At 42.1% G+C, this 10,635-nt stretch overlaps 1 pseudogene; it reads left to right on the top strand.

Annotated features, from left to right (window-relative positions):
* Nucleotides 1–2,076: 2,076 nt before the first annotated feature.
* Nucleotides 2,077–10,296, top strand: LOC112246611 (annotated as a pseudogene).
* The last annotated feature ends 339 nt before the right edge of the window (nt 10,297–10,635 follow it).

The following is a 10,635-nucleotide window of genomic DNA, read 5'->3' on the forward strand; positions in this document are numbered from 1 at the left end:
TAGTTAGATAGGGCAGGTTGTGGGATGACATGAAAATATTCTTCAGTTTTAGTCTCTAGAAGGGAAAACTACAAAGACGGAGAGATAATAGGGCTGTCTAATTGTAATAAATTGAAGCCTGTTTTTCAAAGTTCGTACATTTAAAAGCAGGTCAGTGACATAAAGGAGGATTGCAGAGATATTGGTGTTGAAGGTGGGTAAAGATATATTTGCAAAGCCACAATTTCCTTTACCTAAAGTACCCATTCATGTGCATGTAGGCCTATGTATTTTACAGGAAGTGAGCTATAACTATCATGACACAAGTATAATGAAAGAGCAATTAGCTAAAATATATGAGAATCCTAATGTTAAGATACCATAATCCAATTGATAGCATATTACATGGTAAATTCATGCTTTCTCTATCATTTACAATGTTATAATGTGTGTTACTGGTGATTTCTGTCCTTTGGTGGGCACATTTCACAATTTAATTTACTCAACACATTCACAAATGGTGGCTTTGATCACAGTTTTGAGGTTAAGGTTGCTTGATGTTCATAGGTAGCTAGCAGCACAAGCAAACAATGCGCAAATCCCGCTTCACCCAGCATCAACACCAACAGTCGCTGCAATCCTCCTCCATGCCATTGATTTTGTCTCTGTATTCTAAACTCAGCCAAGAAAAAGAAACGTCCCTTTTCAGGATCCTGTCTTTCATAGATATTTTGTAAAAATTCAAATAACTTTACAGATCTTCATTATAAAGGGTTTAAATACTGTTTACCATGCTTGTTCAATGAACCGTAAAAAAATAATGAACATGCCCTTGGTAATGGTCGTTAAGACACTAACAGCTTACAGACGGTAGGCAATTAAAGTCACAGTTATGAAAACTTAGGACACTAAAGAGGCCTTTCTACTGACTTTGAAAAACATAAAAAGAAAGATGCCCAGGGTCCCTGCTCATCAGCGTGAACATGCCTTAGGCATGCTGCAAGGAGGCATGAGGACTGCAGATCTGGCCAGGGCAATAGATTGCAATGTACATACTGTGAGACCCCTAAAACAGGAAGACAAGGAGACAGGACGGACAGCTGATTGACCTCGTAGTGGCAGACCACATGTGTAACAACACCTGCACAGGATCGGTACATCCGAACATCACACCTGTGGAACAGGTACAGGATGGCAACAACAACTGACCAAGTTACACCAGGAACGAACAATCCCTCCATCAGTGCTCAGACTGTCCTCAATAGGCTGAGAGAGGCTGGACTGAGGGCTTGTAGGCCTGTTGTAAGGCAGGTCCTCACCAGACATCACCGGCAACAACGTCGCCTATGGGCACAAACCTACCATCGCTGGACCAGACAGGACTGGCAAAAAGTGCTCTTCACTGATGAGTCGCGGTTTTGTCTCAACAGGGGTGACAGTCAGATTTGCATATATCGTCAAAGGAATGTGCGTTACACCGAGGCTTGTACTCTGGAGCGGGATTGATTTGGAGGTGGAGGGTCCGCCATGGCCTGGGGCGGTGTGTCACAGCATCATCGGACTGAGCTTGTTGTCATTGCAGGCAATCTCAACGCTGTACGCTACAGGGAAGACATCCTCCTCCCTCACATGGTACCCTTCCTGTAGGCTCATCCTAACATGACCCTCCAGCATGACAATGCCACCAGCCATACTGCTCATTCTGTGTGTGATTTCCTGCAAGACAGGAATGTCAGTGTTCTCAATCCCATTGAGCACGTCTGGGACCTGTTGGATCGGAGGGTGAGGGCTAGGGCCATTCCCCCCAGAAATGTCAGGGAACTTGCAGGTGCCTTGGTGGAAGAGTGGGGTAACATCTCACAGCAAGAACGGGCAAATCGGGTGCAGTCCATGAGGAGGAGATGCACTCCAGTACTTAATTCAACTGGTGGCCACACCAGATACTGACTGTTACTTTTGATTTTGACCTCCCCCTTTGTTCAGGCACACATTATTCAATTTCTGTTAGTCACATGTCTGTGGAACTTGTTCAGTTTATGTCTCAGTTGTTGAATCATGTTCATACAAATATGTACACATGTTAAGTTTGCTGAAAATAAACGCAGTTAACAGTGAGAGGACGTTTCTTTTTTTGCTGAGTTTAGCAAAGCAAAATCATATAGAATTGGAAAACCAGACATAGCAATGATTTGCTTTCCTCCATCTTTTTTGTTGTGCTTGCTCAGAACTAATGACAGGCTGAACTGTGTTTCATGAGCAATCTTCTGCTACTCACCTACTTGGTTAACCGCAGTGGTGGCAACGTGAAATTTGCATAAAGTACAGCAGAGCACTGCTCCTGCGTATTGCTCTGCGTGCTCCTTTTGGAAATGAATGGGGGGGTGGAACTTTCTCTGGCGAATTCGGAAGTGGTGGAACGCCTACTTGACTCTGACATGCCAAGGGTTAATCCAAGATGGCCAGGGTTTATGCTTTTTATGATTTAAAATGGTGTCAAGTATCGCATGGTTATTATGTCAAATAACCGAGGTGATGAGGCATACAGTATGTAGAACCTTCACCAGTGGATCCACCACTCAACAACAACAGCTATCAAGTGCAAGGGGTAGTATTTGTAGGTATTCAACTGAATCTTCAATCAATGGTTGTATGGCCCTATTGTACAGAAACCACGGGGAGCCTTCTCAAGTTGTTCAGTAAGCATGTTAGCTATGTTAAAATATTGAGTACTATGTACCATTGAGTCTGGATGTAAATGCAATGCTGCCGTGACGTACTGTCATAGTTACAGATGTATCGGAAGAGAGAATCCAGAAGACTTCAAATGTGTCTTGTGTGTTTTACAGGTTGGAGAGCATGGAGCTTCCCTCTGTTGGTGCTAAGAGTGTCCTTGTAAATTTGTTGGCAGCCCCCGTCAATCCTTCTCACATAAACATGATCCAAGGTTTTAAAAAAAGGAAAGAAAAAAAACAACACACACTGGTGACACACACAATTACATTTATTGTTTAGTTCCTGTCATGAATGAACTGGATCGAGATCAAATCGATCCTAACCATAGTTGTTTATTTCCAAAGCCAATGTCCGTATTTGGTCCTGCAGGTACCTATGCCATCCTACCTGACCTTCCAGCAGTAGGAGGAAACGAGGGAGTGGCCCAGGTGATCCCAAGAGATGCTGGATTAGGTGCGTTAATACTTTAATGCTCACGAGATACTACTGAGCTGAAATATCTGTCTAGGTTTACATTCAGGCCCTTTCAATGGCCCTTCATGCCTTAGAAACCAGGGGCCTCATTTATAAACTGTGCGAATCTACTAAATATACCCCAAAGCCAGCTTTCATGCAAAAGTTGTCATTTATAAAACCTGAACTTGACGTGAAAATGTGCTCACTTTCCCGCAAACTTAAGACCATGCATACGGACAGTTTATAGCGGTTGAAGTATTGGTTTGCTATTTTGTTCAAATGGGGAATATGAGGAACAGGCTTATTTATAACAATAAACAGGTTAATAACAATATGCAATCATTTGCCGTTAGTGAGAAGAGAGAAAATACATTTGATTTCTTTGTATTTTAAAATATGTATAAATAGGCATCTATTTCCTAGGCTATTATTTATTTAATTCCCATGATCATTGCATAATAAATTCCTCACCTTTTCTGTGATGGTTTTATAATTACGAGGTAGCATAGGCATAAATAGTTAGCATAGGCCTACAACAAGGATAACATTCGTCCTATCTCTCATTTAATTGGACCCACTTCACAGCAGTAGAATAGACAAGCTAATTTAAGTATTTTGCTCTATGCCATCCGATCGGGAGCACAGTTTATTAACAGTGGAACAGACAGTTGTAGGTTACTTCTGTAGCTTACTTCTGAATACCTTAATTTCACATTTCTTGAGTAGACAATATTCATTCATTCATACACATAATCCATTTTTCATCACCATCAATAAATTCTTCACCTTTTCTGGTCATGATGGGTTCATATTCTCGTAGTAGCCATAGCCTACACAAATTATCATGCGCATCTCTCATTTAATTGGGCCTATTAGATAGGCTATTATTTCAAGTATTTTGCTCTATGTATCAGAAAGGAAGCTGGTTTATAACATACAGTAGAATTGAACAGGTGAACAGAGTTGATCTTTTGCATTGATGTGTGTATGGCTACCACCATGAGTAGATCATGTTTCAGAATTCGGGCAGAGCAGCATAGGTTTGAGAATAAGTCAATCCAAAACATTGGTCCCTATTAAATTCAGACGGTCTGTTACAGGTCCACAGCAATTTGCAATTGGTGTTGTCTTTCATAAACCTTTTGTCTGTCAGATAGCCTAGGCCTACAGTAAATGTCACTGCAGAAGTTTAACATTCCGCCATCACCTACGAAGACATTTGATCAAGTTTGCTATTGCTATTTCCTTTAGGAAAATGCATCGGCCTAATTCGAATACTTACAAAGTGTACAGCAAATAAGGGAATTATTGTCACCATAAAAGCTGAATGAAGGGTGTTTTTCACAGTTTCAGGACGGGTCTGATTTATAACGGAAACATGCGAAAATGGCATGCGCCAAGTTTCTAAATCTCAATATTTTGTATGTGTGCAGTCTTTACAGAAATGGCGCACGCAGATATTTAGTGTGAAATTTACCCAACGGTTATAAATGACGCCATACGTACGCATGTTTCTCGTTATAAATCAGACCTGTCGTGAAACTGTGCACGCGTGAACAAGCATTATAACTCGGCCTGAAGAATTCCCATCATTCACCTTTTATGGTCACAATAACGCCTTTATTTGTTGTTTGGAAGTATTGGAATTAGGTCAAGATAGTATCTAAAGGAAATAGCAATGGTGAATTTGATCAAATGTCTTTGGAGGTGTTGGCAGAATGTTTTCTTTTGCAGTGCCATTTGCGGTATCTGACCGTTTCTGAAAGACAAAAACAATTGTAATTTGTTGTAGACCTGCACTCACTTTTTCCCGAACCTAAATATGCTGCACTGCCCATTCTACTGTATGTTATCAACCGCGCACCCTGTCAGATGCATGGAGAACTTGAAATTCTAATAGCCTAACTAATAGTCACAATTAAATGAGAGATGTGCAGGGTAATTTGGTGTATGGATACTACAGGAAATATAAACTCATCATGCCCAGAAAAGGTGAGAAATTTATTCTGAAAATGTTATGATATACATATCATGACCAAAAGTATTAGGACACCTGCTCTTCGAACATCTCATTCAAAAATGATGGGCATTAATATGGAGTTGGTCCCCCCTTTGCTGCTATAACAGCATCCACATTGCTGCAGGGACTTACTTCCATTCAGCCACAATAGCATTTGTGAGGTTAGGCACTGATGTTAGGCAATTAGGCCTGGCTCAACTCCATTTAACACCTTTCATCCCAAAGGTGTTCAATGGTGCCGTTGTTGTTCCTAGACGTTTCCACTTCACAATAAAAAGCACTTACAGTTGACCAGGGCAGCTCTAGCAGGGCAGAAATTTGGCGAGCTGACTTGTTGGAAAGGTGATATCCTATGACGGTGCCACGTTGAAAGTGACTGAGCTCTTCAGTAAGGCCCTTCTACTACCAATATTTGTATATGGAGATTGCATGGCTGTGTGCTAGATTTTATACACCTGTCAGCAACCGGTGTCGCTGAAATGGCCGAATCCACTAATTTGAAGGGATGTCCACATACTTTTGTATATAGGGTGTATGATTTATGTTTATGAAATTGTCTCCTCAATACATTTCACATTACAGTTCAAAGGCTAGCCTACAAACACCTTTAGAAAAGGTGAACCGTCTGTTCTACCATTACAATCTGAAGCTCAGTTTATCGTACTATTTACTACTGTGAAGTGTGTCCAGTTAAATGATGGGACAAATGGTCATCTATCCTAACTTGTTGTAGGCCTATAGGCTATTCTGCGAGTAGCCTATGAAACCATCGCAGTCAGAAAAGGTGAGGAATTTATTCGGCAATGATCATGAAAATTAAATAATAGGATACACAGTATAAGCCTATTTCTAATTATTTTAGCATGCAAAGATATAAATTGGGTTTTTGTTGTTGTTACTATATTTCGCTACCTGTTTTTTTTGTTATGAATAAGAGTGTCATCATATTACGCATTTGCATAAGGCTACTACGAGGCTACTCATGCCTTCTTGCAATGCAATACTTCAACCACTAGAAGTATCCATGGTCTAAAGTTTGCAGGAGATAAGTACATTCTTGCGTGAATTCCAGTTTTTATAAATGCCAACTTTTACATGAACTGGCATACTTATGTTTTGGGACATATTTTGTGCCCACACAATGTTTATAAATTAGGCCCCAGGGCCTTATTCATTAGGGTGGGGTACAGAGTATTCAAACGTTTTGCAACGGAAAACAAAAACAAGTACTTGGACATGTTTAGGTGGTCCCTCCCTGTTTCAGTCCATTTTCTTCTATTTGGTGCCTAATGAATACGACCCCGTCCTTTTCTCCCTCTCTCTGAGCAGGGACGTGGAGGACAGCAGCGGTTATAGCTGAAGATGATGTGATCTCGCTGCCCAATGACATCCCCCTGTTCTCTGCAGCCACACTGGGTGTTAACCCCTGCACTGCCTTTAGGATGCTCTCTGACTTTGAGGAGCTGAAACCAGGTGTGCTAAGTTCATCATTTCAACATGTAGATGCTAGCTGTTACCCATTTTTGCCCATTGTACCCTTATCCAATACACTTTTCACACTACTGCGTCTAAGCCAAGCAGTGCTATATGATTCTGGCCTTGTTATACATCCACTTAAGTTGCTGAAAAGTGTTAGGTTCTGATTTTCAGAGTAAAAACTCAACAGGCACTATATGAAAGCTTCCCAGCGGATCAATACAGTTGCAATAGACAAAAACCTTTTCACACAAGCACTGATATTTAACCCTTCCTCCGAGTCTCCTACATATCTGTACAAACATTGTGAATTTCCTGCCTACACTGTGATACGGGCCATAAACTTTTATTTCTCCCTTAACACAGCCTGACCTGATCTCAACCCCCCTTCATAACTAATCCATGGCTCTCTCCCCTTATCAATGCCTGCTACATGTGATCGCTTTAACTACCCTCAGTACATTCCAAGCTTAATTGCCCCCACCATATACTTTCCTCCTTCAGTTGGCCAAGGGGCTATTAACACCAGAGGTTAATGGTTATGGCACCACTCACTCTATTACAACTAATGATTAATAAGAATTTAAAGTTCATAATTCCAAACCTATCAAAAGGAACATGAAAGTAAAATGTCAGAGCCAGCAAAGTAGGTTCTGGTTGGCCCAATAGTGTGAAAAGGATACAAGTGAGCTTCAGTCTTTTATACAGAACCTAACCTTCCTTCATCACAGTACACTATATAATATGTGTATTGCACTGCTCTTTGTATGTGAGTTCATTCCAGGTGACACAGTGATCCAGAATGCAGCCAACAGATGTGTGGATCAGGCTGTCATATGAGATTGCTGCTGCAAGGGAGATCCAAACCATCAACGTTGTCAGAGACAGGTAAATCCAAACGGCCAGTTCGTATTCATTAGGGCATGCAACTGAAAATCTTTTGCAACAGAAAACAAAAATTAGTTTTTCTTCTGGGTCAAGTCCAGGTAGTCCCTTGACTCCCTCCCCGTTTCAGTCTGATTTCTTTGGTGCCAAGTGAATAGAACCAATGCAAACTAAGCTACATTTCTAAAAGAGAACATCTGAATTAGTGACTGATTAAGAATGTGACCTTTCAGCAGCTGAAGGAAAACAATTTAGGCGGGGGGGGGGGATCCAGCCCTCATGATAACACTGGGTTATCAGCTGGGAAACTGATATAATGAAAACAGCACTGAGTCTTGTTCTATAACCGGGTTGTTGTAAGTGACCCACTGTCATAATATTGCCCATTACCCTAATAAAGTGATGTCTATGTGTGAGAGAGACTGCTATAGAAACTTCCTTTTGAGAGCAGTGATTATTTTAAGCAAGGTTGCGTATTCAAGAAGGCCCGTGTTGAAGAACGGCATGTACTTGTGTGTCCCTTTTCACAGGCCAGACCTCACACAGCTTATTGACAGGCTGAAGGCCATGGGCGCCAATCACGTGATCAAAGAGGAGACCCTGAGGCGGCATTGATATCTGATCAAGTAAATAGTCCCCACCCCCACTCTTTCAGAGTTGGAGGGCCGATGGTGACGTATGGAGGGATGACCAAGCAGCCAATCACTGTTCCTGTGGTAAGACTGCTACTTCCTGTAATACTACCCTTTTCTACCACGTTCCTCTAGGAACTATTTCAACAGACCGTTTTCTCTCTCCCTCTCACAGACATGGTGATATCTTTAAATGTGAATACCTATGGAAACCACTTGTGTGTTGTACATACTTACAAAAAAAATATTGTCTGTCCTCTTCCCAGAGCGCCCTGATCTTCAAAAATGTGCAAGGGTTCTGGGTCACCCAGTGGAAGATAACCCACTCTCGGGGTGAGCCAGGAGTATTTAGATACAATACACACACACACACAAAATATGTAGGAGTCTGGAGAGACAGGTCTTTGCTCTGCATTCTTCACATTCCATTATGGTGGGTCCAAGCTATGAGTGAGACACATGATACTTTTAATTTTGTCCCTCTGAATGTCCAGTATCAAACATTACTTTCAATAGCCTGCCGCTATGATGCTTTATAACCTGTTATATGGATGAGTTTCTATGTCTTTTATAATATGGCTTTTAATAAACTCAGCAAAAAAGAAACGTCCCGTTTTCAGGACCCTGTCTTTCAAAGACAATTCCTACATCCAAATAACTTCACAGATTCATTGTAAAGGGTTTAAACACTGTTTACCATGTTTGTTTAATGAACAAAAAACAATCAATTAACATGCACCTGTGGAACGGTCGTTAAGACACTAACAACTTACAGACAGTAGGCAATTAAGGTCACAGTTATGAAAACTTAAGACACTGAAGAGGCCTTTCTACTGCATCTGAAAAACACCAAAAAGAATGATGCCCAGGGTTCCTGCTCATCTACGTGAACGTGCCTTAGGCATGCTGCAAGGAGGCATGAGGACTGCAGACGTGGCCATTGCAATAAATTGTAATGTTCGTACTGTGAGACGCCTAAGACAGGACGGACAGCTGATCGTCCTCACAGTGGCAGACCATGGCACAATACCTGCACAGGATCGGTACATCCGAACATTATACATGTGGGACAGGTACAGGATGCAACATCAACTGCCCGAGTTACACCAGGAATGCACAATCCCTCCATCAGTGCTCAGACTGTCTGCAAATAGCGTGGACATGCTGGACTGAGAGAGGCTGGACCCTCCAGCATGACAATGCCACCAGCCATACTGCTCATACTGTGCGTGATTTCCTGCAAGACAGGAATGTCAGTGTTCTGCCATGGCCAGCAAGTAGCCCGGATCTCAATCCTACGGAGCATGTCTGGGACCTGTTGGATCGGAGGGTGAGGGCTAGGGCCATTCCCCCCAGAAATGTCCAGGAACTTGCAGGTGCCTTGGTGGAAGAGTGAGGTAACATCTCACAGCAAGAACTGGCAAATCTGGTGCAGTCCATGAGGAGTAGATGCACTGCAGTACTTAATGCAGCTGGTGGCCACACCAGATACTCACTGTTCCTTTTGATTTTGACCCACCCCCCCCTCCCTTTGTTCAGGGACACATTATTCCATTTCTGTTAGTCACGTGTCTTTGGAACTTGTTCAGTTTATGTCTCAGTTGTTGAATCTTGTCTTTTTTTTTCTGAGTTTATGTTATGTCTCTATGTATCTTTCTGTCTCTCCAGATGAGGGGTTCTTACAGGGACTGCTGGATGAGCTCTGCTTCCTGATCCGCCAGGGAAAACTGACCGCACCTGCCTGTTCCGAGGTAGGCCTCCAAGACTTCCGGCAAGCACTGGACACTGCCATGCAGCCGTTCACCTCAGCCAAACAGGTCCTGGTCGTGTGACCCCTCTTTTGACCAGCCCCAGCTGTTCTCAGGGTCATGTTCATTAGGCACCAAACGGAAGAAAATGGACTGAAACAGGAAGGGACTACCTGGTCTAATAAGAAACAGTCTTTTGCACTGGGTGCCCAAATGAATACGACCCTGCATACAAAACGAAGTCCCGGCACGTTCAACGGTTGCAAGCACACGTATTTTCCGTAGAGGCTCAAAGTCCACTATACAGCTCCAAAATGACTGGCAGCCCCGACTGGCAATGCACAAACAATACTATAAACAATATAATTATAGAGAGAAACTCAAAATACCAACATGTGAGAAATACTGTACTTTATTAATGATTCAATGGAACCAACCAAAATCATACAATTATTTAAAACAAAATAAATTGAACCAAAATCAAGGTTTCATAATTATTGGCACTCCTCATTTAGTACTTAGTGCAACCACCTCTGGCAAGGATAACAGCATGGAGTCTTTTCCTGTAATGTTTGACAAGGTTAAGGAACACATTTGGAGGGATTTTGGACCATTCCTCTATGCAGATCCTTTCAAGATCCTTCACATTCTTGGGTTTGTGCTTATCATCTGCCCTCTTCCACTCAGCCCACAGGTTTTCGTTTGG

This window comes from Oncorhynchus tshawytscha, linkage group LG03 (genome assembly GCF_018296145.1).
Source record: "Oncorhynchus tshawytscha isolate Ot180627B linkage group LG03, Otsh_v2.0, whole genome shotgun sequence".
Lineage (NCBI taxonomy): Eukaryota > Metazoa > Chordata > Actinopteri > Salmoniformes > Salmonidae > Oncorhynchus > Oncorhynchus tshawytscha.